This window comes from Meles meles, chromosome 4, assembly GCF_922984935.1.
Source record: "Meles meles chromosome 4, mMelMel3.1 paternal haplotype, whole genome shotgun sequence".
Classification (NCBI taxonomy): Eukaryota; Metazoa; Chordata; class Mammalia; order Carnivora; family Mustelidae; genus Meles; species Meles meles.
In genome coordinates, this window is record NC_060069.1 from 80,880,972 (window position 1) to 80,908,747 (window position 27,776).

Consider the following 27,776-nt stretch of genomic DNA (forward strand, 5'->3'; position numbering starts at 1 on the left):
AGAAGTAAGAGGAAGCATTTAGTTTGACTTTGCAGAATGTAAGGTCACTGAGGATAGAAGGCCTGTCTTTGTGTGTTGGATTTGCAGAGCTGGGCCTCACACAGGGTGTCTGTGTAATAGAGATGACTCAACAACATGTTTAGTAGAAAGATAAACATATTAAATGCTGCACAAACAGCTGAGCCACAGTGGCTACCAGCCCACAATGGCACACCCTGTCCTTGACGACATCAAACTCAACTTTATTCTGAGACATCCATGTAGTGCACTTCACCGGGGCCGGCTTTCTGGCCCCATGGAGTTTGCTCATCGGCTTCTTTCAGGCTGACATCACATTGCCTAAACAGGAGAATGAATCCTTTCCACAGAGAGCTGGAGTTGAGCTAATCCTCTTGGCACCAGCTAGATGTGATACAAAACCAGAGAGCATGGAGAGCCTCAAGTTCAGTGGTATAAAAAGTCAAAGGCATGGCTGGATTTCTCCCACAAAGTGGGTCAAACACCCAGGATGCCAGGTCATTTAACATTTTCAAGGGGTCGCAGGCCTCAGACTTCTCTGTGTCCTACTAATAATACCTGTACGGTACATGTCCTTCAGAAAAATCAAATCCTTTTCTCAGAGTTCAGTTGAGGTGGATGTATTCTTATTTTATTTCTCACGAGCAAGCACAGTCTAAGCTGGTAAGGGACAGGATATAGAGTGAGACAGCCAGGGTTGGGGACTTGGTTTCCTTGCTTGTTTGGCTCTTAAATTGCCCTTGGTTTCTTTGTTTGGAAGATGGGAATGCTTTTACTCACTATTGTCTACTCAACAGAGGTAGAATTTGGCTTATAAGAAAAATATTTTTCTTTCTTTGAGAAAGACTCCCAAATAACAGGTTATTACTCAGCAACTCCAACCATAAGTTCCTTTTCCCTTTATAAAGCAAATGAGATACAAGAAAGTTCTGTGAAATGTTTTCCTTTTATCATACTACTGGAAATGAGTGCCTACGGTGAACACTTCTGGAAGCAGAGAGCGATTATTTAAACCTCTTCCCAGAAGCCTTCGCTCTGTTTGGACCCCTCCGTGGTTGCATCGGCCCCCTTCCCTTCACATCCCGCTTCCTTCAGAGCTGAGGGGCCCATTCCATCAGCAGTATTCATTAAGGGTCCGCAGCTCTAGGGGCGGGGGATATTGTGGTGAATCACACATATTGGCAAACACGTGAGGTTGACAGAGGATAAACTGAACCCAAGGTGTCCCGTCTCTATTCTGTAATCAGTAAGCTGAGCGCAGGACAGTTCAGTGGCTGGTGGTCACTGAGGCTCTGATGAGAGCAGTAAGAGGAAATGGCGCTTGCGGCTCTTTCTGTACCTTCATTCTCTTATTCAACATGCACATATTAAAAACCTAATATTTGCCAGCGACTCTGCCAGTTGCTGGGTTCATCTGTGAGCAAAACAAATACAGAGCTCTTGGACTCAGGGAGTTGAGAGTTGAGAGGGGGAGAGGGTGATGTACACAAAGAAGTAAATACAAGATGTGAAGTGTTGTGAAGAAAACAAACCGGGGTCTGAGATAAGGAATGAGGTCAAGAGGGTCTCCCTGAGGAGTAATGTTTAGGCATCAAGAATAAAAAAGGAGCCAGCCGTGTGAAGAACAAGGAAAGAGCGTTCATTCGAGGCAGATGGAACAACATGTGCAGGACAGAGCTTAGAGAGCTCTAGCAATCAGAAGGCCGCCATTGTGGAGGGAGCTGAGTAAGGGAGGAGGACAGGGGTAGAAGAGACAGTTGGCAGAAGGCAAACCATGTTGTTTGTATGTTAATCAGAGTTTAGTTGGAAAGCTACAAGAGGATGTAGTTTACATTTTAGAACACTATTTCTGACTCTGCCGTAGGGAATCCGTTGTGAGGGGAGGACTGAAGGGAGCAGGAAGATCTTGAGGAGGGAATTGCAGTATTCCAGGCAGGAGATGAGGGTGGCTGGTCGTAGTAAAGACAGACAGACAGGGATGGATTCAAAATATATTTTGGTAGAATCCACCGGCCTTGAGACTGGACTGAGTGTAGCAAGTGAGGGAAAGGAAGGAATCAAGACAATCTCCCAGATATCTGGTCCTTTACAGGGATAAGGAAGACTGAGGGAGCAACAGGTTTCGGGAGAAAAATCAAGGGTTTCTCTTTGAATGTGCGATGAATGGGGATGCCTGTGAGATACTAAGGGAGAGATGTCCAGTAGAAATCAGTGGACGAATGACAGGGACAGCAACCCGGGCTAGAGGTGACATATATATCACTGATCAGTCTATTAGTTGTCTTTAAATTCACAGCAGTGGATGAGACCACATAAGGGGAGTCTGCCATGGACACAGAGATGGTTCTACAAGCCAGCCCAGGAGGGCTGGGTTCTGGTTCATCAGCGGCCAGAGGAGTAGGAAGGAAGCCAGGTCATGAGATGTTGCAGAATTAAGAACAGAGCGTGCTTGGAAAGGAGCTGTGCCCACAGACTGGAACACGCTGAGCGTTCAGAGAGTACAACGCAGTGTCCGCTGCCTTTGGCACACACCAGGGACACCCTTGCTGGCCATGAGAAGAGCCATTTCAGTGTCAGTGGTGCCATGGGACCACAGCCAGGTGGGAGCAGATGGAGGAAAGAGGTGGGGAGGGGGAGGACGGGCTTTAGACACAACCTGAGTAGACTCTTTCCAAGTTTGGAAGTGAACGGAGCAGAGAAATGGCTCAGTAGCTGAAGGGGTACTTAGGGCCAAAGTAGAGTTTCATTTTAAAGATGGGAGACCTAAAAATAAGCCTGCATGCCATTGGGAATGATTTCAAAAGGGGGACTCGCTGATGATCCCAGCTGGGGGCTGGGGCAGGAGGGAAAGGGAGAGGGAGGCTTGATCAAGTGAGACGGAGGGCGGGCAGTACCTGTGAGGTGCAGAGGACCCAGCATCCAGAGGGCAGAGCTCCAGAAGGTGTGTCGAACTCATTGTGGGGAGACATGGGAGCCCCCGTGTGATGAATTCTAATCTTTTTTTTTTTTTTAAAGATTTTATTTATTTATTTGACAGAGAGAAATCACAACTAGGCAGAGAGGCAGGCAGAGAGAGAGAGAGAGGGAAGCAGGCTCCCTGCTGAGCAGAGAGCCCGATGCGGGACTCGATCCCAGGACCCTGAGATCATGACCTGAGCCGAAGGCAGCGGCTTAACCCACTGAGCCACCCAGGCGCCCCGAATTCTAATCTTAATAAGCTATCAATCAGGTGAAGAAGTGGTGGGTGTGTGAGAAGGACAAGGTGAGAACGAATGGTTCTGAGTATGAACGAGCCTGTGTGAGACCCTCCAATGCCCCCAGATACTTTAATTGGTGGTAATTTCTTGCTCCCTGATTGGTTGTGCTTCTGGCTCTGCAGAGAAGGGTTTGGTGGAATGAAGAAGAAAATGCCGGTAGTTCTTGTCTTTAGAGGAGGCTGCAGCACTGAATGCAGGGGGAAATGGTGGGAGAAGCGAGGGGCTGCCATAGATTAAAAATTAAGCTTATTGAATGTTAAATTTGTTGTTGTTGTTGAACCTCAGAGAAAACCCCCCTGAGTTGTTTAGCTTTGTAGCTGGAAATTAGCTCTGTAGCTGGTGGCGGAGTAGGCTTTCACACCATTCAACTAGTTAGGAACACAAGAGGGCAGCATTGTTGAAAGAAAAAAAAACCTGCAGAGTCTAGCAGGTTTTACTCCTGTTCACGGAAATGCATTTCAGAAACTTCCTCATCAGACCGTGGATTCCAGGTGGGAAAAGGAGGTTAGGGACATTATTACAAGCACTGATGCACCTTCCTTTGGGAAAAGAGACGCAGCAACCAGGATTAAATCTGGCAACCCAGGACTGGATGGGACTCCTTCTGCTTTCCCAGAAGCCGGAGCATCCCTGGTTCTCAACTGGGACTGTGAGTTAAAACACCCAGGAGGGAGCTTTAAAAACTACGCTGCCCTCCACCAAGGTTCTATTATGTCAGAATCTCTAGGGCTGAGGCAGACTTTTCTAGAATGCAGTCAAGGTTTAGAACTACTGCGCTTGTCTGTACCCACCGTCCTGAAGTCTGGCCCCTGGGCCAGCAACATCAGCAGCACCTGAAAACTTGTTGTCTTGCTCTGCACCTGCTGAGTTACAAATTCAGGGTGGGGGGCGGGGCGCAGTAGTCTGTGTTTTAAGCAGCCCTCCAAGATTTCCTGGTATGTTTCGAGAACCACTGCTTTATACCATTCCCAAGTAAGCCGTTTCAGGCTGTACAAACTTCCTCCTACATTTCCTCTTCTGCTCTTTCATCTAAATGCTTCATGCTATAATTTCACCTTTAATTATTTACTTTACTACGTATGTAAACAGTCACTGTGGCATGCAGGCGTCCCTGCAGGCACACAGACGTGCATATACACACACTTCAGTATGAATTGAAATCACCTGGGGAATCTGATGAATGGCAGAAAGGTCCAGATCCTAGGCTACTTCAATGCGCCTAGGCCTTTGTGTTATTTTCATTGGCTCTAAAACCGCGAGGTTTGAGAAACACTAACTGAACTCCTGAAAAACTTCGTTAAATCTTCCCGCATGCACTCCTTTCCAGGTTGAAATAATCATTGCTCTGTGACCCACAGGCCACAGGAAGCTCTCTCTTGTTCCCTGTATCCTTAGCACACAGCTGGTTCTATGAATGTTTCAGGTCAATTTCATTTCTATGAGTATTCCATTTCTTCATTTGTAAAGTGAGAACGATATTGATCCTGTGGAATTCCTCAAAGCCTGAGATAAGATAATGTGTGTGGATCAATTCGTGACTCTAAAATTGTAACACAAACTGAGTAAGAAGCAAGCAGAATATGGCGCTGGTGTTTCTTCTCAAATAGGCTCAGTTTCAAACATTTTAGTTACAAAAAAGAAAAGTTGACACTCTTCTTTCAGTAATGTAGGTTATCGTTGTTTTCATATGTGCATTTTATGCTAATGGACTTCATAAAACTGAGTGCAAAATGTGTTGATAAGCATTTTTTTTAAATTGACCGTCATCCAAAAAAGATAGTTGCTAACATTAAACCGTATTTCATGAGAAATGTTCCTTTGACCTTTGAAAGTTGTAAGCAAATAGTTATACTGCATGAACAGTAAACCATAAGAACTTCAGACAAAAACATGCAGAATTTAGTGTTTTGATTAAAAAATGGACTCAATCTGGCCATAGTGACACAGAATGATAAAAACAAAAGAAACCTTAGGCATAATCCACTGTAGATTCCTCTTTGTTGTTTTAAGTTGTAATTAAAAACCTCACTATTATTAACAAATTCTAAATATTTCAAATATGTTTATAAAATGCTAAGAGTTAAATACACAAAATAATAATTATACTATATGTTGGAACTGTATGTAATTTTGTTCTCTTGTTTTCCAAGTCTTCTGAAAATTCCTGTAAATGTGTTATGATATTTTATAATTTTAAAAAAAGGAAAACAAATCTGTATCAAGCAAAGGTGCCACCTTAAACCATGAACATTTACAGATTAATTCACAAATATTTTTAACCAAATGAAATTGCCATTTTTAGAGTTCAGAAATGGTTGACTATTGACAATGTCATTCACATGGTTCAACCTAACTGCTCACAGATCCTTTTTTTTTTTTAAATTTTATTTATTTATTTGACAGACAGAGATCACAAGTAGGCAGTGAAGCAGGCAGAAAGAGAGGAGGAAGCAGCCTCCCTGCTGAGCAGAGAGCTCAATCCCAGGACCCTGGGAACATGACCTGAGCCTAAGGCAGAGGCTTTAACCCACTGAGCCACCCAGGAGCCCCCAGATCCTTTTTTTTTTTTTTTTTTTCTTTTTTCCAGAGCTCGAGAGGACTATGGTGGAGGCTGAGGCACTGGGAAAATGTAGGGACTTGGTTTCCTCCAAGGAGTTACAGACACTTAGAAAACATAGGTCTAAACCTGGACACAGTTTTCCCTCCAAACTGGCTGTTTGTTTATTTAACTTCTTTCGTTCATTTGCTTATTTAACTTCAGAAACTTGTGGTGGTGCATTTATAATGGTACCTCTTTGTGGCTTAGAGGTTTCTCCTTGCTTTATGCATCCTTTATCCTGGCTGTCGAGGATCCTCTCTCAGTGCTTAGCTGAGTGTCTGGAGACAGAGAACTATCCTTTTTCACAGGAATGGAAACTCAGACCTATAAGTGGAGTACGTCAGGTTTAGCCTTACTGTGTGTCTGAGGGAAGCCGGATTTCCTTTGCCTCCCAGATGACACACCGGGATTCGGGAGACCCATCACTTTTGTCCCATCACTGTCACTGCTTTGGGAGCCTCCCTCGACCTTGTTGAATCTCAGTTTCTTCAACACAAGTGAGCAGACTGATGTTAATTGAGCATATAGGTAATCTTTCTAAAAACTGTTTTCGTGGAAAATATCTTAACCCACATTTCATTGGTGAAGCAGTTGAGGCTCAGAGTCACTTGGGCAAGTGCTCAGCAGAGAGCCTGTGTGGCCACTTCTAGCTTTGAAGTTCTAGGCGGCTTTGTATATTGTGCAGTACAGGAGAAGGTGGGCTGGGGACAGAAAAATAACAGGGCATTTGCTTAATCCCACCATGCATCTGTGAACATGAAATGCCTTGTGTGTGATTATATCCATCCATTTACCTTTTTTTTTAAATTAACATTTAATGTATTATTAGCCCCAGGGGTACAGGTCTGTGAATCCATCCATTTGCTTTTAATGCGTAATGACTATAGTTCATGATGTATACGAATGACTTGGGAAGCGTAAGCTATCTTTTTGCCTCTTTGAAGAAAGACTTTAAATTTGATGACTCTCTGAAAAAAAGAACCAAAAAAGGGATTGTGTCTACATGTGAGCTGTTGAAGCTCAGAGAAAAAGTGGTCTTCACAAGATGGTTCACAAGATAGAGGCTTTCTGGATCAAGACATAGGCCAAAGTGATCAGAACAGACTAGATTCAAGAGACTAGGAAGCAATTCACGGACTGAGTCAAGTCAGTAAAACCTTTCGATTTAAACTTTGTTCAAAACTAACCCCAGAATGGAGCTGTAAGTCTCTAAGGTCAGCACGTTGTCCTCACCCTGCAGCTAACCTGTCCCCAAAAGGCATGTGGTTCTCAACCTCTCTGCTTTGCCAAACGTTGTTATTTTGGACTCTAGATACTTTGAGCCTCTGAGATCGCCCAGATGTGATTTCTGAACCTGATTCTGAACTGCGGAATGCGTTTTTGAAATGGGACACTTTTAGTCTCTCTTTGACCTGAAGCCCAAAGGCCCTAAACAAAAATAATAGTTGGTAAGTACCCCCAGGTTCCAAAATAAGACCTTGGACCACCTACATAAGACTGGTGAAAAGGTTTGGCCATCACTAGCCTAACCTCCAACTTGAAAGAATGGTAGAGGTTGAGAGAGAATTGAATTGGATTTGAGTTCTGTGGCATTTCCCTGCCTTCCTCTGTGATGCCTCCCTCCCCCTCTACCTTTTACTTCATCTCAAACCGAATAAAACTCCAGAATCAAAAAATCCCATTTGCAGAACGTGTAAATAGGAAGAGCTCCCTGAAGTATGAGCCTGAAATTGCTGTGACTTTTCCTGAACAGAGAGAAGCTACTGCTCTGGGGACTGCGCTCATTCATCAGCGCCCCCTACGGAGGGGGAGGCTCTCTCCCTCATTATTTCTCTGTAACTCTGCTACCACCCCCTCCAATCTTTCTACTCTCCCCTGCTGACACTCTCCAAGAAATAAGTATGTAGACTACAGATCATAAAATCGCACCTCTTCCTTAAATATAATCTAAATGTGGCCCCACTGTTTCCTACTAAAACTAGGTGATTCCAAACTATCCGTTTGTAACACCTGTATTTGGCTAACACTAAATGGTGCTAAAGAGATGATTTCTGTCCTGACAGTGTTAGTAGTCAGTGCTTAGGAAAGGAGTTTTTATAGTTTGAACATGGGTCTTCTCCTGATGTGGGCTATCTCTTTGACACAATTGAAGACATCAAAATTAGAAAAAAAGATTTTCTTCCTTCTGCCAAAGCTTTTAAAGTTTTGCTCTTGTTAGCTAAGCTCCACCAATTTTATCATAGAATATGGCTGTCTTAGTCTGTTCAGGTTATTGTAACAAAAATACCATAAACATATAACAAACACATCGTAGGTACTTTGAACAGCATTCATTGCTCACAGTCTGAGGCTGGGAGGGACAGATCAGTTCACTGAGATACTAAAAAGCAAATGGTTGATGGTATCCTTTCCGGATCAAAACTCTTCAAAGTATAGGGAGAGAGAGCACGTACCTCAATATTATCAAAGCCATCTATGAAAAACCCACCACAAATATCATTCTCAATGGAGAAAAACTGAGAGCTTTCCCGCTAAGGTCAGGAACATGGCAGGGATGTCCATTATCACCACTGCTATTCAACATAGTACTAGAAGTTCTAGCCTCAGCAATCAGACAACAAAAGGAAATTAAAGGCATCCAAATCAGCAAAGAAGAAGTCAAACTATCACTCTTTGAAGATGATATGATACTATATGTGGAAAACCCAAAAGACTGACTCCAAATCTGCTACAACTTGTACAGGAATTCAGTAAAGTGTCAGGATATAAAATCAATGCACAGAAATCAGTTGCATTTCTTTACACCAACAACAAGACAGAAGAAAGGAAAATTAAGGAGTCAATCCCATTTACAATTGCACCCAAAACTATAAGATACCTAGGAATAAACCTAACCAAAGAGGCAAAGAATCTATACTCAGAAAACTATAAAGTACTCATGAAAGAAACTGAGGAAGACACAAAGAAATGGAAAAATGTTCCATGCTCATGGATTGGAAGAATAAATATTGTGAAAATGTCTATGCTACCTAAAGCAATCTACACATTTAATGCAATCCCTACCAAAATCCCATCCAGTTCTTTTCAAAGAAATGGAACAAAAAATCCTAAAATTTATATGGAACCAGAAAAGACCTCGAATAGCCAGAGGAATATTGAAAAAGAAAGCCAAAGTCGCTGGCTTCACAATTCCGGACTTCACACTCTATTACAAAGCTGTCATTATCAAGACAGTATGGTACTGGCACAAAAACAGACATATAGCTCAATGGAACAGAATAGAGAGCCCAGAAATAGACCCTCAACTCTATGGTCAACTAATCTTCGACAAAGCAGGAAAGAATGTCCAATGGAAAAAAGACAGCCTCTTCAACAAAAGGTTTTGGGAAAATTGGACAGCCACATGCAGAAAAATGAAATTGGACCATTTCCTTACACCACACACAAAAATAGGCTCAAAATGGATGAAGGACCTCAATGTGAGAAAGGAATCCATCAAAATCCTTGAGGAGAACAAAGGCAGCAACCTCGTTGACCTCAGCCACAGCAACTTCTTCCTAGGAACATCGCCAAAGGCAAGGGAAGCAAGAGCAGAAATGAACTATAGGGACTTAATCAAGATCAAAAGCTTTTGAACAGCAAAGGAAACAGTTAACAAAACCAAAAGACAACTGACAGAATGGGAGAAGATATTTGCAAATGACATATCAGAGAAAGGGCTAATATCCAAAATCTATAAAGAGCTTATCAAACTCAACACCTGAAGAACAAATAATCCAATCAAGAAATGGGCGGAGGACATGAACAGACATTTCTGCAAAGAAGACCTCCAGATGGCCAACAGACACATGAAAAAGTGCTCCACATCACTCGGCATCAGGGAAATACAAATCAAAACCACAATGAGATACCACCTTACACCAGTCAGAATGGCTAAAATTAACAAGTCAGGAAATGACAGATGCTGGTGAGGATGAGGAGAAAGGGGAACCCTCCTACACTGTTGGTGGGAATGCAAGCTGGTGCAACCACTCTGGAAAACAGCATGGAGGTTCCTCAAAAAGTTGAAAATAGAGCTACCCTATGACTCAGCAATTGCACTACTGGGTATTTACCCTAAAGATACAAATGTAGTGATCCGAAGGGGCACGTGCACCCAAATGTTTATAGCAGCAATGTCCACAGTAGCCAAACTATGGAAAGAACCTAGATGTCCATCAACAGATGAATGGATAAAGAAGATGTGGTATGTATATACAATGGAATACTATGCAGCTATCCAAAGAAATGAAATCTTGCCATTTGGGTATTATGCCTAGCGAAATAAGTCAATTGGAGAAAGACAATTATCATATGATCTCCCTGATATGAGGAAGTGGAGATGCAACATGGGGGTTTGGGGGCTAGGAAAAGAATAAATGAAACAAGATGGGATCGGGAGGGAGACAAACCATAAGAGACTCTTAATCTCACAAAACAAACTGAGGGTTGCTGGGGGGAAAGAGGGTAGGGAGAGGGTGGTGGGGTTATGGACATTGGGGAGGGTATGTGCTATGGTGAGTGCTGTGAGGTGTGTAAACCTGGCGATTCACAGACCTGTACCCCTGGAACTAATGATACATTATATGTTTATAAAAAAAATTTAAAAATTATTAAAAAAAATAAAAAGCAAAGGGAACAAAACCCCACCCATCATACATGGCACCCAATATTTCTATATTCATTATTAGTGGAATAGTTATTTTTATACCAGGGAGCATCTGTGATTGCATTGTCAATATCTGATTCAAGCCTTAAACTTCTGATCTTTTCATTTGTGGAATGCCATCCTCCTTGGCCGGCCAGACAGACAGACGTGGCATCCTGACATGTAGCTTCTTCTATATCCTGTCTGGAGCTTTTTATTTATACAACTGTCTGTCTGTGTACCAGCTTCTTGGGACAGGCTTTTAACTCTACTTTAAAAGGAATTCTATCTTGTGGATGTAAGAATAAAGCAAGTGACTTGGCAGGGGATTGATGAGAGTAAAAAAAATATTTATCCTAATGAGATTTTCTACTGGCAAATCCAGTTTTTCTTTTTCTTTCTTTTTTTTTTTTTTTTTTGCTGTAACAGGAAGCAATCTTTATTGCTTCTTTAAAAATGTAGAGCTGGCCTTCCTTCCTGGTTCTGCCATGGGAGACGGCTGAAAGAAGATGCTACATCTTCATCTTAGTGATACTAAACCCACTGTTCCAACAGCAGATGTAGCTCGCTGGCAGCCCCAAATCCATGCTGGCTCTGCAGAACTTGTCTCTGTTTGTCAGTTATCTGGTAACTAACCAAAGGCAACTAACTAAAAGGCAACTTTTAAACTTGATATGGTAGAGTGGAATGATTTTCTCAGCTTTCCAACAGGGAACCATTTGGTAAGGAGGTAATACTACCTCTGTTCCTGTATGAAATGAGGCACCTGCTGCTCTGTACGTTAAAATATAAGGCAGGCCGAGTGGTGGCATCCCAGGGCAGACCCAGGGGAACAGACTAGCCTCCTTCTAGAGGGTTCTAGTAGCGAAAGTGGCCCAGCCACCACTGGGCCTGCCTTATATTAAGATGCATAAAGAGAAATGTTACTGTTGCTTTAAAGCAAACGCTTTACTGAGGTACAGGGTAGTCATTTGCATACATGTTTATGCTAAAGCCAAATCTGTCTAAATAACATTTGCTTTTGTGGCCTCTTTAGTGGCTCACGTGGTAGAAACATTTAAGAAGCATTGTCTTTCTGTGAAAAACCTTGCTAAATCCTTTCTTAGCAGAAGATTTTAATAAAGAAAATAAGGGAAAACCTCCATATATGGGTGGGGAATGGGAAGAAGGTGAAAAATGGGAAGGAAAGTCCCAAAGAAGGAGATTAAGGGCTCCTGATACAAGCAGAACATGCATCTTGTATCTATTTTACTGCCCCACATGTTCTTAGAATCTTCTGCTAAGAAAGGATTTACCAAAGTTACCACAGAAACTTTCCTTACCACGGAAAGGCAATGCTTCTTAAATGTTTATACCACACAAGCCACTTAAGTGGCCACAAAAGCAAATGTTTAGACAGATTCGGCTTTAGCATAAAAATTTATGCAAAAGGCTACCTTACACCTCAAAAAAGCATTTGCTTTAAAGCAATAGTAATATTTTTCTTTATGCAGCTTTGATTAAAACTGACACAGAAGGAAAATGTTTCGTGTTTACTCTGCAGCTTGTCCTGCTTCCCTCACACCCGCCAACCCCATATCCACCTTTTCCACACAGAGTACACTGCCTTGTGCTTCACAGGAAAGGCATGCCTGATTGTAAGGCAAAGAGCAGCAAGAATGGGGTCGGTGACTGGAAAGGTATAATGAATCGTCCATCTTGGGGTTTGACCTTTAATTAGACACAAAACCCTGGTTTGATTTAATCCTTTCTGCCCTGAACTTTTGTATATTTCCATGCCACATTTTGTGAGGCTCCCTCACATAAATGTAAGGGCCTTCTGTCTTCTGAGGTATTAAGAATAACCATTAATAGTAATTTAGCTCTTTTAATACTGCTGGCCTTGTTCTAAACACTTTATATGAACTCAATCACCAAAACAATCTCAAAGAAAAGGTCTATGATTGTTATTCTTATTTGCACATGAGAAAATGGGGCCACAGTGAAGGTGAGTAAATTGCTCAAGGACACCCAGCTAGTAAGTGAAAACAAGCACGGTGCTTCTAGTCTGCTCTTCAACACAGAGAACATTTCAACATTTTAGAAATTGTCAGAGTTGTGCCAGTTGAGTGGACCAGGAAGTCCTGATGGAACATGACAGGTTACACTAAGGGGATAAGATGCTAACTGCAGAACTCCTTTGGGAGCCAACCGGAACCATTTTGTTCCTTGGGATCACTCACTTCCTCTGGGGGCCTGCCCAGTATGTATGTGCGAGTGCAGGGTGCTTCTCTGTGTCACAGTAACATGGACCATTTCTCTTTCCTACTTGGCCTTCATTGCCTGGTAACTTTTACAAGTGAATCTCTTTCGGTATAGGAAGTTTGACAGGATAGACAGAGAACAATGGAGAAAGAGACCATGAGTTCCTGGGTTGTTCTTCACCCATGATCTGCCATCTCCAAAGTAAGGCAGGAAAAGGTAAGTGCAAAATAGAGGAAGTATCATGCTGTACGTACACATGAAAAAGGCAGGGTGTTTAATTCCAACTAAGGGGATCAAGATGTCTTCCTTGGGAACATTTCAGGCTAAGGAAACAATGAGCAGTGCTTCTTGAAACTAAAAGCAGTGATTTCAAAAACGTTTTTGCTTCCCAATTAGTAAAAAAACCAAAAAACCAAAAAACAAAACTATATTGGTTAAAATAAGTACATACTGCAAAGCTAATATATTATTTAAAAAATTAGGTAATGGCATCCAGATCCTGGCCACAAAATACTGTGTTCCATTAATAAGACCAGGACTCCTTGGGAGAAATGGCTGATTACAGGGCCAGGGAAAGCACAGGCAAGCTTGGAACATCTTGCGCTGGGTAAGCAAGACAGTCCTCGGGGGAAAAACAAGGAGAAAAAAAAAAAAGATAGAGACATGTCAAAGGCAGTCCAAAAGGACATGTTGGGGATAGTTGTAGTAACAAAATATATAATGACAGTAATGAATTATAAATCATAGAATAAAATCAGAATCTATGAGATCATGATATAAATAACTGAATAAATCAATTGAATAAAGAAATACAAGGGGAGGAGGGAAAGCTTTTCCTTACAGTAGAATACCAACCAAAAAATGTAGTAGGTATGCTAGAAGTAGAAAATCACCATTTGGTAAACACCATAGTACTTGTTTCAGGTGAGAATCACTGTGGAACGCTACAATTAAGTAGGCAAAAGTGTGATGAAAAACAGGATATTTGCACAGTTTCTAAATATTTCCCTCAAACATACTCCTTGGGTATATACCATATATACTTAGTGTCACATAATACAGGACATACTAAAGGAAAAGTAATAACTTTACAGAGGAGAAACCTGGTAGATATCACCTTCACCAAGGGACCAAAGTTAACATCAGCAGGTAACAGGAAACAAAAACATTATGCACCGAAGAGGACACAGCATCACTTCCGTGGTATTCTTGCCCAAAATGCCCAACATGAATTTAATCATTAGCAAATATCTGAAGAGCGTCAATGGAGGGACATTCTATAAAAGAACTGGCTAATGCTTTTCTAAACTGTCACAATTACAAAAGACAGAGAAGCTAAGGTACTGACTGAGCTTAAAGGAGACCAAAGACACATGAAGATGAGCTGCACTGTATGATCTTAAAGTAGATAAGGAGCAGAAGAGAATGTCAGTGAGACAATCAAGAAATATGAATACAATGTTAATTTCTAGATTTTAATAATAGTACAATGGTTATGTCAGATGTTAACACTTGTGGGAATCTAGGTGAGGGATATATAAGAATTTTTGACTATTTTGTACTACTTTTTAATTTTTAAAACTTTTAAAAATTTGTGAGAGAGCATGAGCTGGGGGAGGGGTAGAGAGAGAGGGAGAAGACAATTCCCCACTGAGCAGGGAGCTCTACTGGTGCCTGGATCCTAGGGTTCTGGGATCACAACCTGAGTTGAATGAAGGCAGACGCCTAAATGACTGAGCCATCCAGGCACCCCATTTTTACTTCCTTTTAATGTTTGAAACTGTATCAGTGGATAGCTTAAAATAGAAAAATATCGACCATAAATAGAAGTTTAACAATCCTAAGATATAAAATAAATGGAAATCATGTTTTCTTCTCATCCCGAAGTGGATTAGATAGCACTCCCTGCTCTGGAGGTCTCCAAGGGAAGGAATCTGGCTCAGCATGGCTTGTTTGGGAAGTGGTGGATAGGTCTCTGGTGCTGGCCTGTTTCTGGAGGGATGCAGTGAGAAATGGGTTGGCTTCTGATCCTGGAATCTGGGGTAGGAAGACTTGATTGTGTATTTCCAAACCCCAAGGACTTGGACAGCCAGGAGATCGTAGTTAATCCTGACAACTCAATTCCACTGGCATTTTTATCTCATTTGTGTGTGTGTGTGTGGTTGTTGACTGAATCCTCTGCTTTCCCAAAGCCACACATGGGCATCACTCAAAGAGTCAATGCCTAAAGGCTTATAACCAAAAGCACCAGACCTTTGACTCTTTGCCTGTACCCCGGAGATAACCACTTCCAATATATATTGCTTAGTCTAGTGTTAATCTCTATGTTTCTCAATAATATTTCTGCATTATGCTCTTGGTCCAGCTTTTTAAGACATTATCTATTGACTTCCCTTGGAGGTGAGAATTTTAGCTCCCGCTCACACACCCTTCTTTCTTCACCATCTTCCCAATATGTTCATGTCTCAGTTTAGGGTTAAGTTCCTATTCCGTGTTTTCATTTTAATGACTCCATATTTAGTGCCCACTGCCAAGCAAAGTAGTTTACAGTGTTATCTTGCCTTCCTTCTGTAACTTCTCATTTCTCCTTCAGTTGACGATTTCTTCATTAACAGCTTTATTTGGAGCTTTACTGAATCTTCCCATACGTTGTGCAACTGTCTCTCAGTACAGCTTTCCACATGGTCAAGCTTGTGAGAAACTCTGTTCCTTCTCTCCTTTTCCTGGCAGCGTCCCACCTGGAGGCTGCCATCTTCCTGCCGCAACCCACACTGGGAGCGCTCTGTGCCGCTGCCCAGCTGTCGTGCTGGCGCGTCCCTTCCTCTCACCCTGGAAATCCCCTTCTTCCTCTAAAGGAGTTGGATCCTGCCGCTTCCTCCTTGTGGCTTTATCCTCTCAGTTTGGTGCAGCATATTTTCCAGTAGCTTTTGAGGGGTTGTGTTGGGAAGTCAAAATGTTCTTATTTCCTCCGCCTTGGTTTGGGAGGTTTGCCTACTCCCGTTTTGCCTCGAATTTTGAAGTCTTGCTCCGTGGCAAGTGACTAGTGCGAGAGTGACCGTGGGAACAATGAGGGGACTTGCCACTTTTCCCCACTGGGGTTTTACTTCACAACAACATCCATATCTGTTAGTTTTTTCCTTGAAAAAAATATTTTTCATAGAAATATTCTCTTATATTTTACCTAGGGAAAGTGTAACCCAGCTATAGTGACCCAGAAATAAGTGAGAGGAGAGGTCTGGGGTCTCACTTCATCATTTTTTAATCTGTTTGTCCCCCCCAGCCTAGCCCCACCTTCCTTTGTGACTGGTCTCTCTTAGACGGCAGCCGCTCAGTTGCTCCAGTGTATATACCTTTTGCTTCCTGCATTGCCTGCAGACCCGGGGACATCGAACCCTCATAGATCTGTTGTCTTTTAAACAACCACTTGTTTCCAGTTCCCGCCTCACCCCCATCCTCTGTGACACTGGTATGTCATATGCTCTAACCATTCTGAGATTGCACAGTGGAGATTAATTTGCTTCTCACCTGTGGCACTTCAAATAAATCTTCCCTCAGTTCTGCTAAGTCATTTACAATTCCTCCATCCTTTTTCCACCTTCATATATAAGAGTCTGGCTTTCCAGTTGTCTGCTACTTTTATCCCAGATAGGACATTTCTATTTCTGTTCCTTGCCCTGTATGTTATTTATTGAGTGATTTAAAAAAAAAGATTTTATTTATTTATTTGACAGAGAGAGATCACAAGTAGGCAGAGAGGCAGGCAGAGAGAGAGAGAGAAGAGGAAGCAGGCTTCCTGCTGAGCAGAGAGCCCAATGCGGGGCTCCATCCCAGGACCCTGTGATCACGACTTGAGCCAAAGGCAGAGGCTTTAACCCACTGAGCCACCCAGGTGCCCCAGATTTTTTTTTTTTAAAGAGATAGGGGCAGAAATATTTTACTCTGTCATCTTAAACCAAGAGGTTTCCCTCACTGTTTTCCAAACAAGGAAACTGAGACTCAGAGATTGGGTGGCTTTCATTCCCTCACCCACTCCCTATTTCACCAAAGCTGCTCTTGTCAAGGTTACAGATGGTCTTTATTAACACTGATGGACAATTCCCAGTCCTCATCTGACTTGACCTATCTGTAACGCTGATACAGTCAATCCCATCTTCCCCTTGACATGTTTCTGGTTTTCTTGTTTTTGCTTGTTTGTTTTTTGTTTTTTTGCTTTTTTTAACCTGCTCTCTTCCTCCTCCCAGCCTCTGAATATTGGAGAGCTCCAGGGCTCAGTCCTTGGTCCTTTCTTTCTATACGCTTTTCCTGCCTTTTCTTTCTGTTTTTACTCCCTGTGTGATTTACCAATTTTCAATGCTTTAAATATCTTTAACATGCAGACAACTCTCTCATTTACATCTCCATCTCAGGCCTGTCTCCTGATTTTCAGATTCAGTGCCCAACTGCCCACTCAACATCGCTACTTGGATTTCTACTGAACATCTCAAACTCAAGCCCCTTGGTCTTACCCCACAAACCAGCTCTACCTATAGTATTCCCCCATATTAGTTGATGGCAGCTTCTGGCAGCTTCCATCCTTCTGGTGACTCAGGCCTAATACCTTAGAGTCATTCCCCATTCCTCTCTTTCTGTTACACCCACATCCAACACATCAGGAGCTCTTCTGGCTCTACATTCAGTATTTATTCAAACTCTACACTTCCATTGCTAGCACCTTCATCCGAGGCATCTTCTCTCTCACCTAGATTGCTACAATTATTTCCTCACATCTCCCTGCTCCTACATGTGCCCCTTTATAGTTCATTCTAATTCCAAGTCTGCGGGATCCTTTTGAATTACAAGTCATGTTACTTCTTTGTCCAGAATTCAGAAGGCTGCCAAACGTTTCTATATTCTCTCTAATCTCTTCTCCTACACTCTTCCTTCTTCACTCTCTGCAGTCACATTGGTGTCCATGATGGTCCTCAAACACAACAGGCTTGGGCACCTGGGTGGCTCAGTGGGCTAAAGCCTCTGCCTTCCGCTCAGGTCACGGTCTCAGAGTCCTGGGATCGAGCCCCAGATGGGGCTCTCTGCTCAGTGGGGAGCCTGCTTCCCCCTCTCTCTCTGCCTGCCTCTCTGCCTACTTGTGATTTCTCTGTCAAACAAATAAAATCTTCAAAACAAAACAAAACAAAAACACACACAACAGGCTTCTCCCATCTCAGGATCTTTGCACCAGAAACAATGTCCTTATTGCTTTCCTAGTTACTCACTTTACTCCTTTGGGTCTTTGCTGGCATCTTACCTTCTCAATGACCACTTTCAACTCCCTAAGCATCCCTTCCCTTACTCTTCTGCTCTACCTTTTCCTTGGTTCCATAACACTTGATCATCTTCTAATCAGTCTACATAACTTAATTTTTTGTTTCACTGTTTATTTCCTGTCTCTCTCATTAAATCAAATGTGTCTCACAAGGGTGGAAATCTTTGTCTATTTTGTTCTCTTGAATATCCCAGGCATCAAACAATGCCTAGTGTATAGCAGGCACTCATTAATAACTGAATATAAATAAATGAATGAGCCTGATTGTAGACCTACTTTTAGTATACCGTGTTCTTCTCTGGGTCATTGTGAGTGCTGTACGATGACACTTAATATACATCCTGTCAGTTTTTTGAGAAAGGAACTTGAAATATTTGTCTTATGCTTGGGAAGCGAGTAGGGAAATGGATGGGAAAAACAAAATTTCACCATTTTTTCCTTCCCCAGTTTTTCTTTTTGGTCTCCATATTTCCCCCCGCCTTTTTTGTTTGTTTGTTTCTGTTAAGCTTTGTGTGGATTTTTATATCAGTTTGTTTTTTCCTCTTATTAGAAAAAACACTCATTTCTAGGTGTCATTAGGTTCATCCCATTACCAAATATATTTCCATTTTCCATGTTAATGACACAATAATTTCCTTCTTTCTCCAAGTAAAAGAGAGTTCTGCTGATAGTAGATTTACTTTGTTTCCCTTTCTACTGCTTCCCTGTACCCATCCCTTCCATCCATTAGCCATTTAGAAAACAAAAACAAATGTTCTTATATAAGTAAATTCTGACTTGACTGTATTAAGGTTTCAAAAGTTGTTTAAAATTGTCTCATCTAATTACCATTAATTTTGCACGATTGGCTTCATTGAAGCTAGTCACAACACAAACTCACCTTTCAGAATTTAAAACAGAACCAAACCCAATGTCGGGATGCATTTAGGAAGGATGGATAAATTCCGAACTGCAGAGGCTGAGGTTTAGTAGCTTATAATCTTTTTCAGTATTTGAACCTTTAGCAAATAATTACTTGCCAAGGTAGAAATGAACTTTCAAAAGTCTTCAGATTCCTGGGGAGATTTTGTGGGGAAGGGCCCTGGTGGGGTTTGGGAGGCATCTGTGCATAATGGGTACATTTTATACATGTAGCCAGATGCTTTATTTTATAATTTGTGGAGACTTGAATTTTAAGCACACAAGGTTTTCCTAAGCTTCCTATCATATTGAACATCATGGTATTTTCTTATAAAACAAAAAAATTTGTTTTCTGAAACTAATGAAAGTTAATTTTTTTCATTTATAATTTAAGTCAGATTGATTTAAATTAGGTAAACATGCAAATAGTATGTGGAACAAGCATGACTCATGATAATGTAATCACAACCCAACTTTATTTTTTTAATCTCCCACTAGCCCTTTACATTCAGGAGGAACAAGTATCCCTGATGAGAGTTCAGGCTGGTCCCACATCATTTAAAATCATAAATACAGCCTCCATAGCTCTCAATCAAAACTCTAAGCTCTTACTTTTCCTTTTCCCTAGCTGGAACCTGCTTCGAGTAGCAGTCTGCAGGAAGGCACAGTGAAATGGGACCTGGCTGGTCTCTGATTTCCTCTACTTCCTGCTTCTCTTCTGGGCCCCTCTCCTACCAGATCTGGGTGTTCAGCTCCAGCCCCCACCTCCCAAACCTCACCTTCTAGGAGGCTGTCCTCCTAGAGGACAGACCCCAAAAGAATCCCCCACATAGGAAACCTTCACAGATGCCCTTTCTGTCATGCCCATGGAAGGCAAACCCTCCTGCTGTACCACTAAATGAGAGAAGCAGCCCACTTCTCCACATCTAGGTTTGTCAGACATGAGTCAGCTCCCAAGTCACTATGCTTCCTAACTGTGAGGCTCACATTTTAAACAATCTAGGCAGCCTTGTTTGCAACTCCTCACCCCTGGCCAGGGTTGAAGTGAAGGGCACTCCTCTCCTGCTGAGGTGGGTTGGTATTCAAGGCATAGTTTTCTTTACATTTGCCCTTCTCACTAGATCGTCTCTCCTCCTCTCACTTAACCTTTGTATTCTTGAAGCACGTGAGGGAGTTCCAGAGTTACCACAATGAGAGGTGGGGAAGAGAAGAGAAAGCTCTTTACTGAAGGATATCTATTTACAAATGGAGACGGGTTGCAACCCCGCTGTAATAACTGATGCAGGAAGGGATCCTCAGCAGATGCTAAAGTCAGGTTGTGGAGGACCGGGCTATTCATGTGGTCTCAACAAATCACACACCCAGCTTACTTATTAATTACCAAGTCAAAGAAGTACCATCATGGTGGAGAAAGCTGGCAGATATCATCTCAACCAAGTGACCAACCTTAACAGGACCCATCACGGGACACAGTGACACTCCAGAGTCTTCTGAGGGACACACTGAGAAGAACTCAACGTCACCTATGACCTATGACATCTTCTTGCCAAAAATGCTTCATCGAATCCTGAGAAAAATGATCAGACAATCAAGACTGAGAGACATTTTCCAAAACAATTGGCTTAGAATTTTTAAAAATGTCAATGTTTTTAAAGAGGGAAAAAAGTGGTAGAGGAACCACTTTAGACTAAAAGAGAATGAAAAGCCATGAAACTAAATACAGTGTGGGACTCTTCATTAAAACCATGGATCCAGGTAGAGGAGGAGAAGATGGCAGCAGAGTAGGAGGACCATAGGTTTGCCTCATCCCATGAATACAACTTCCTAAAGATCATCCTCAATACCCCCAGAAATCTATCTGAAGACTGGCAAACAAACTCTACAAATAAAGGTAGAGAAGAGCCACACTGAAGAAGGTAGGAAGTGTGGAGATGTAGCTTGGGAGAGAAATAGATTGTGGCTGCTGCAATGAGGAGGGGAGCTGTGGTCACTGATAAGCCATGGTCACTGAAAGACAGACCCACACACAGGGGGATGCACAGGGAAAACAAATCCCCATAGCAATTGGCCTGGAAACTGAGAGGGGCCGAATTTTGTGAGTTCTTGAAACCAGTAGGGCTTAAATCCTGGGGTTTTAAAGGGTGGAGTGCTTGACTCTGGACAAGCTTAGAGGACATTGGGACTGCTCTTAGAAAAAAGGCAGAGCAAAGAGCCCATATATATATATATAGCATGAAAACAGTGATCTAAAGAGCAACTGAGGCACACAGAGGGGAGGCTATTTGCTCATCTTGGGGCATGTCCCAGAGAAGTAGTGTTCATAGAGAGAACCTTCCAAGGACAAAGGAACTGGTAGGCACCACTTTCCTCCCCTGCTCCACAGCATAAGCACGGTGCCACCTGTGGAAACCAGGGCAGAACTGACAATCACTACCTAACTTGCTTACACCAAACCCCACCCCCTGTGCTCTGGAAGAACTGCCCTTCCTGGTCACACTTGCCTCAGTCCCACTAGTGGGTCCCCTACCCCAGAAAACCATCCCAAACCCCTGCCAACACATCTCTCAACCCAGGACTTTTGTGAAATTTTGGTTCTAGTGGCAACAGCAATAGGTCTTATTTCGCAAGCAGACCAGAGCACACCTAGCTAAAATGATCCACATTCAGACCAGGGACCACACGCTGCCCACAATAGGCAAAGAGAACCTCTGCAGACAACTGGCCCAAAAGATAAAGCAGCCAGGACACAACAGCAGAGCGCAGGCAGCACACATTGGAGATACTTTCAGAAGCACCAGACCCTGGGGAATAGGGAATGCTAAATTGCAGGGCACTACAGGAACTCTTCTTTATAAAGCCATTACCTTCAAAAATAGTAGATATAGCTGACTGTCCCAATACAGAGAAACAGGCACAGAGACTTAGACAAAATAAGAAGACAGAGGAATCTGTCCCAAATGAAAGAACAGGGCAAGGCCATGGCTGGAGATCTAACTGAAACAGATGTAAGTAACATGCCTGATGGAGAATTGTGATGCTGTGATCATAAGGATACTGCTGTGAATGCTGTGATCATAAGGATACTCACCAGACTGGAGAAAAGAGTGGAGGACATCAGTGAGACCCTTAACGCAGAGAGAAGGAATAACATAACAGAGACAAAGGGCTTAATAAACAACATGAAAAACATGCTTGATGGAATGAACAGCAGGATGGAAGAAGTGGAGGAATGAATTAATGACCGAGAAGACAGAGTAAGGGAAACTAATCAAGCTGAACAAAAAGAATTATGCAAAACAAGAACAGACATAGGGAAATCAGTGACCATTTTCATTACAGGAGTCCCAGAAGAAGAAGAAGAGAGAAAAGGGGACAGAAAATTTATTTGAAGAAATGATAGCAGAAAACTTCCTTAATCCAGGGAAAGAAACAGATATCCAGATCCAGGGAACACAGAGAACTTCCAACAAAATCAACAATAGCAGATCTGTACCAAGATATCCTGTAATAAAAATGGCAAAACACAGTGATAAAGAAAAAAATATTAAAAGCCCAGGACAAAAGAAGACAGTTATATACAAAGGAAAACCCATAAGACGATCAGTGTATTTTTCAGCAGAAATTTTCCAAGCCAAAAAAGATAATATTCAAAGTGGCACGATATATTCAAAGTGCTGAGTGGGAAATATCTGTAGCCCAGAATACTCTATCCAGCAAGGCTGCCATTCATAATAGGAATATTTCTATAAAAAATCAGTCAAGGAATTCCTAAAATAAAAGGATATAAAAGATGACACCATATGTCTAAAATGTGGGAAGGAGAGAAGAATGGGTTCAAATGTAAACAACCATCAACTTAATATTGCTGTATGAAGAAAATATTATATACAAACCTAATGGTAACCACAAATAAAAAACTACTAATAAATATGCAAAGGATAAAGAGAAAGAAACCCAAATATATCACTAAAGAAAACAACAAACTATGAAAGAAAGAAAGGATCAGAGAAAATCTTCAGAAACGACCACAAAACAATTAATAAAATGGTAATAAATACATATATATAAATAATTAATTCAAATGTTAATGGACTAAATGCTCCAATCAAAAAATATAGGTGACAGAATGGTAGGGTAGAAAAATAAGACCCATCTATTTGCTGTGCATAGGAGACTTATTTTAGATCTAAAGACACCTGCAGGTTGAAAGTGAGACGATAAACATTATGCGAATGGGTATCAAAAGAAAGCAAGAATAGCAATACTTATATTGAACAAAGCAGACTTTAAAACAAAGACCATAACAAGAGACAAAGAAAGACACTATATAATCATAAAGGGGATAGTTCAATAAAAAGATACAACAATCAGAAATATTTATGCAGTCAATAAGGGAGCACCCAAATACACAAAACAGTTAATAACAAACATAAAAGAACTAATCAATATAAATACAGTAATAATAGAGGACTTTAACACCCCACTTACATCAATAGACACATCATCTAAATAGAAAATCAACAAGGAAACAATGGCTTTGAATGATACACTGGACCAGATGGAACTAACAGATATATTCAGAACATTCCATCCTAAAACAGCAGAATACACATTCTTTTCATGTGCATGCTGAACATTCTCCAAAATAGATCACATATTAGACCACAAAACAAGCCTCAACAAATTCCAAAAGGCCACAGTCATAGCATGCATTTTTTTCTGACCACCACCCTATGAAACTAGAAGTCAACACAATATCTGCAAAGACCACAAATACCTGGAGGTTAAATAATCTGCCACTAAACAATGAATGGGTCAACCAGGAAATCAAAGAAGTTAAAAAGTACATGGAAACCAATGAAAATGAAAACAACAATGCAAAATCTCTGGGATACCGCAAAAGCAGTTCTAAGAGGGAGGTTTACAGCAATACAGGCCCAACTCAAGAAACAAGAAAAATCTCAAGCTGACAATCTAACCTTTTATGTAAAGGAGCTAGAAAAATAACAACGAATGAAGCCTAAAGACAACAGGAGGAAGCAAATAATAAAGATTAGAGCAGAAATAAATGTTATAGAAACTAAAACCAATGGAACAGGTCAATGAAACCAGGAGCTGGTTCTTTGGGGAAAAAAATCAATAAAATTGATAAACCTCTAGATAGACTTATCAAGAAAAAAAGAAGGACCCAAATAAAATCACAAGTGAGAGAGGAGAAATCATCACCAAAAACCACAGAAATACAAAGGACTATAAGAGAATATTATGAAAAACTATATGCCAATAAATTGGACAACCTAAAAGAGAGGGATAAATTACTAGGAACATAGAACCTTCCAAAACTGAAACAGGAAGAAATTGAACATTTGAACAGACTGACTCCCAGCAAAGAAACTGAGTCAGTAAGAAAGAAACTCCCAAGAAACAAAAGTGCAGGACCAGATTATTTGACAGGTGAATTCTACCAATCACTTAAAGAAGAGTTAATACCTATTCTTGTCAAATTCTTCCAAAAGCAGAAAAGGAAAACCTACGAATCCATTCTCTGAGGCCAGCATTACCCTGATACCAAAACCAGGTAAAGATACACAACAAGAGAACTATAGGCCAATAACTCTGATGAACACAGATGAAAAAATCCTCAAGAAAATATTAGCAAACTAAATCCTACATTAAAAAAAAATCATTCCCCACGATCAAGTGGGATTTATTCCTGGGTTGCAAGAGTAGTTCAATATTTGCAAATCAATCAATATGATACATCACATCAATTAGAAAAAGGATAAGAACCATATGATCATTTCAATAGATGCAGAAAAAGCATTTGACAAAGTACAACAAAGTAAGTTTAGAGGAACATACCTCAACGTAATAAAGGCCATATATAAAAAACCCATAACAAACATCATCCTCAATGCAGAAAAACAGAGCCTCTCCCCCAAAGTCAGGAATAAGACAAGAACGTCCACTCTCACCCCATTCATTCAACATAGTACTGGAAGTCCTAACCACAGCAATCAGACAACAAAAAAAATTAAAGGCATCCAAATCTGTAAGAAAGAAGTAACACTATTACTATTTGCAGATGACGTGAATTCTATGTAGAGTTCCATATAAAAACCGCTAGAACTGTTAAATTTAGTAAAGTCAAAGGATACGAAATCAATATACAGAAATCTGTTGCATTTCTATATACCAATAATGAAGCAGAAGAAAGAGAACTTAAGAATACTCTCATTTACATTTGCACCCAAAATAGGAAGATATCTAAGAATAAACCTAACCAAAGAGGTGAAAGACTTGTACTCTGAGAACTATAAAATACTGATGAAAGAAATTGAAGATGACACAAAGAAATTCAAAGACATTCCATGCTCATGGATTAGAAGAACAAACATTGTTACAGTATCTATGCTACCCAAAGCCATGAACACATTTAATAGAATCTCTATTAAAATACTAACAGCATTTTTCATATAACTAGAACAAACATTCCTAAAATTTGTATGGAACCAGAAAAGATCTTGAATTGCCAAAGCAATCTTGAAAAAGAAAAGCAAAGCTGGAGGCATCACAATTTCAGACTTCAAGTTACATTACAAAACTACAGTAATCAAAATAGTAGGGTACTGGCACAAAAATAGTCATATAGATCAATGGAACACAATAGAAAAATCCAGAAATAAACCCACAGCTATATGGTCAATTAATCTTCAACAAAGCAGGAAAGAATATCTAATGGCAAAAAGATAGTCTCTTCAACAAATGTGTTGGGAAAACTGGATGACAACATGCAGAAGAATGAAACTGGACCATTTTCTTATACCACACACAAAAATAAATTCAAAATGGACTAAAGACCTAAATATGAGACCTGAAACCACAAAAAATTCTAGAAGGGAACACAGGCAATAACTTCTTTGCATAAGCCATAGCAACATTTTTCTAGATATGTCACCTTTGGCAAGGGAAACAAAAGCAAACAAAAATTATTGGGACAATACAAAAATAAAAAGTTTCTGCACTGTGAAGGAAACCATCAACAAAACTGAAAGGCAGAAGGAGAATATATTTGCAAAGGATATATCAAGTAAGGGCTTCGTATCCAAAAATATATAAAGAACTTGGGGGCGCCTGGGTGGCTCAGTAGGTTAAAGCCTCTGCCTTCAGCTCAGGTCATGATCCCAGGGTCCTAGGATCAAGCCCCCACATCGGGCTCTCTGCTCAGCAGGGAGCCTGCTTTCTCCTCTCTCTCCCTGCCTGCCTCTCTGACTAGTTGCAATCTCTGTCTATCAAATAAATAAATTAATTAAAAAAAAGAATAAAAAAACACTAATTCAAAGGGATACATGCACCCCTATGTTTATAGCAGCATTATCTACAATAACCAAGATCTGGAAGCAGCCCAAGTGTCCACTGATTGATGAATGGATAAAGAAGATGTGATCTCTCTCTCTCTATCTCTATAATAGGGTTTTATTCAGCCATTAAAAAAGAATGGTATCTTGCCATTTGCAATGAAATGGATGGCACTAGAGAGTATAATGTTAAGTGAGAAAAGTCAGAGAAAGACAAATACCATATGATTTCAATCATATATGGAATTTAAGAAACAAAACAAATGAGCAAAGCTTTACAGAGAGACAGAGAAACCAAGAACCAGATTCTTAACTCTAGAGAACGAACTGATGGTTACCAGCGAGGTGTGGGCATGGGTAAAATAGGTGATGGGGATTAAATTAAGAAGCATGACAAGCATGGGGTGACTAAAATAAAGCTTAAAAAAGGAGTAATAACTAATAGATATTGAGCACTTTATGTACTATTCACTGTGTTTTATAATTATTATACCATTTAATCCATACTAACACATGCTGATGTGTTTGTCTTTATTTTGATACTAGAGATGATGACAAAGAGAACCAGAAATTCCTATTAACTTTCTTAAAGCACAGGATTTCTAAGAGTTACTCTCAAGACAGAGAGCTGTCTATCCATTTTCAAAGTCCTTGCATTGTTCAGTATATCACATTGACCTACGATTGCTTTCAGTTCGATTTTCAATGTCATATGTGCAAGAGGGCTGTGGTCTTCAAATCTTGACTGTATGAAAAACTGCAATGGGATGCAGTAATACTGGAACTGGAAAAATGATTTGGATTTTGTTGATGTAGTAGGAAAAAACATTAGTTTTGATTTTAAAATAAGACGTTAATTTGAAAAAACATCATGGACCCACTTCCCTCTCGAAAACAAACACACAACAATAAAAAAATGAAAGCGATAAGTGACATTTTAGGGAACAGGAGGAATCTGGCTTGCATGTTAGATCACAGTGGGGGATTAATGGTAAAGTTCTTGAGGGTGCTGATTGTGTGATGTTTGTGTGGAAGAATGCCTTGGTCTCAGGAGATAGAAGTATATATGGGCAAAATGTCATCATGAGAGGAAAGGGGAAATGGAGGCCAAATACAGCACAATTTGGTAAATTAAGGTGAAGAATACTGGGTGTTTACTTTTTCAACTTTTCCGTAGCTTTTTAATTTCTCAAAATAAAACACTGCAGGAAAAAAAACCCAGGAACTAGCTCCTCTGCAAGTAGACAAATAGAGATTTGGCACTTCACTTTGAAATTTCTTTCCAATCGTGTCTTAGTGCCTGGTTGAAACTTCAGTTATGATGCCTTGTTATGCATCTGTATTCCTAAAATTATAAATTTATGTAACAACAACCACCACCACCACCTCAAAATACTCATACAGGACACTG

General features: G+C 40.8%; 1 protein-coding gene across 4 annotated transcripts in view; it reads right to left on the reverse strand.

The window, feature by feature from the left end:
* Positions 1 to 27,776, reverse strand: part of KCNAB1 (potassium voltage-gated channel subfamily A regulatory beta subunit 1) — a 392,865-nt gene that overhangs the window by 22,896 nt on the left and 342,193 nt on the right. The gene's annotated exons all lie outside the window — the stretch shown is intronic.